The sequence below is a fragment of the Ursus arctos genome, unplaced genomic scaffold (assembly GCF_023065955.2).
Source record: "Ursus arctos isolate Adak ecotype North America unplaced genomic scaffold, UrsArc2.0 scaffold_32, whole genome shotgun sequence".
Lineage (NCBI taxonomy): Eukaryota > Metazoa > Chordata > Mammalia > Carnivora > Ursidae > Ursus > Ursus arctos.
This window is the reverse complement of record NW_026623008.1, coordinates 17,458,719-17,460,941: the sequence shown is the minus strand read 5'-3', so window position 1 is coordinate 17,460,941 and position 2,223 is coordinate 17,458,719. Positions and strand designations below refer to the sequence as shown.

General features: G+C 41.7%; 1 pseudogene; it reads left to right on the top strand.

Annotated features, from left to right (window-relative positions):
- Nucleotides 1-208: 208 nt before the first annotated feature.
- On the top strand, nucleotides 209-985 carry LOC125283084 (cytochrome c-like; annotated as a pseudogene).
- Nucleotides 986-2,223: the final 1,238 nt, after the last annotated feature.

Below are 2,223 nucleotides of genomic sequence, written 5' to 3'. Positions count from 1 at the left end.
CCCACATCAGGCTCCTCCGTTATGAGCCTTCTTCTTCCTCTCCCACTCCCCCTGCTTGTGTTCCCTCTCTCACTGGCTGTCTCTCTCTCTGTCGAATAAATAAATAAAATCTTTAATAAAAAAAAAAATCCCCCTATTGGAGAGAGCGGACATCCGGCTTGTGAACAGCCATCTTTGTTTCGTCCCCGATGAAAGAGTGATTTAATAAATGAGCGATGTTGAGAAGGAGAAGAAGGTTTTTGTTCAGAAGTGTACCCAGTGCCATACTCTGGCAAAGGGAGGTAAGCACAAAACTGGGCCAAATCACCATGGTCTATTTGGGTGAAAGACAGGTCAGGCAGCTGGATTTTCTCACGTGGATGCCAACAAGAACAACGGCATCGCCTGGGGAGAGGAGACACTAATGGATTATTTGGAGAATCCCAAGAAGTACATCCCTGGAGCAAGAATGATCTTCACGGGCGTTAAGAAGACAGGGGACAGTGCAGAAACTGGATAACTCATCTCAAAATAGCTACTAAGGAGGGGCATCTCGGTGGCTCAGTCGGTTGGGCTTGTGCCTTAAGCTCAGGTCATGATCCCGGGGTCCTGGGATCGAGTCCCACATCCCATTCGGGGAGCCTGCTTCTCCCTCTCCTTCTGCCTGCCGCTCTCCCTGCTTGTGGTCTCTCTCTCTGTCAAATAAATAAATAAAATCTTTAAAAAAAAAAAAAAAAGCAAAAATCTACTAAGGAGTAATAGTTGGCCATAGCCTTATCTATTAATAAACAAAAACGTTTCATGACTTTTTAAATGTGTACCGTATTTAAATTGATCTCGTCCACCAGAATTCAGATCATGACTGGCTGATAGACTATTTCTTTTGGACAGTCCTGGTGGAAGTAAGATTGGCCTGTGGTGAAGTGCACGTGATCAGCTTTCTGAACTTTGCTAGGAATTCTGGTTCCGCAAGTGCTGTCACTGTTTTCCCCTTCTGAAGATATGACTGTAATTGATTAGTAATGTTCAGCTGTTCCAGCGATGGTAAATGCCAGCTCTAAACCAGTAGGAGATTGGTTTTATATTAGATTTATATAACTAGTTATATTAATATACTATATATATATAAAACATATTTAATATATCACTGTCATAGAGAACAGCAAGACTCCTCTGTGTTTCAGGTTGTGTTCGTTGGCCTGTTAATGGCAAGGGCTGAAGATTACCTGGCAATGTCCACTTTTTCTTTTTTTTTTTTTAAAGATTTTATTTATTTATTTGACAGAGATAGAGACAGCCAGCGAGAGAGGGAACACAAGCAGGGGGAGTGGGAGAGGAAGAAGCAGGCTCATAGCGGAGGAGCCTGATGTGGGGCTCGATCCCATAACGCTGGGATCACGCCCTGAGCCGAAGGCAGGCGCTTAACCGCTGTGCCACCCAGGCGCCCCTATGTCCACTTTTTCTTTGTGGTCTTCACTATGCCAATTTAATTAACATTCTCTGCATCGAAAATGTTGCCTTTTGCCTCACGAATGGCATTTTAGTGTGGTTTATGTATCGTATTAAATAAGGAATATTTAGCACTTCTCACATTTTGTAGACGATCTCTAAGGTCAGATGCTTTTAAAATTCAGTGTGACAAGATGTGGCAGCAAACTTGGCTTGTGAATTTTGTACTAAGACTAAGTCATAATTCAGGATTGTCTTCTAAACAGTTACTCAAAGACACAACTGTAGAATCCCCACATACGTATGATTGGTAATGGTGCTTCTGCCAATCCGTTAGAAGGACTGGAGGAGATATGTCAGCACAGATGTGTAAATTATGTGATAAGACTTAAGATAATTAAAAACAAAATCACATATCAAAATAAAAATTAACTCATACTGGATCAAAGACCTAAGTGAAACTTAAAACTATAAGACTTCTTTTTTTTTTTTTTAAGATTTATCGATTTACTTGCAGTGGGGGAGGGGCAGAGGGAGAGAGAGGAAATCCCAAGCAGACAGCACGCTGAACACGGAGCCTGATGCCGGGCTAGATCTCATGATCCTGAGATCACGACCTGAGCCAAAATCAAAAGTCCGATGCTTAACCGACCCACCCTGGCACCCCAAAACTATAAGGCTTCTTGAAGAAAACATTAGGAAAAATCCTCTATCATCTTGGATAGTGGAACATTTCTTAGATACAAATACCCCAAACCATAAAGGGAAAATTGATCAATTGAATTTCATTAATAT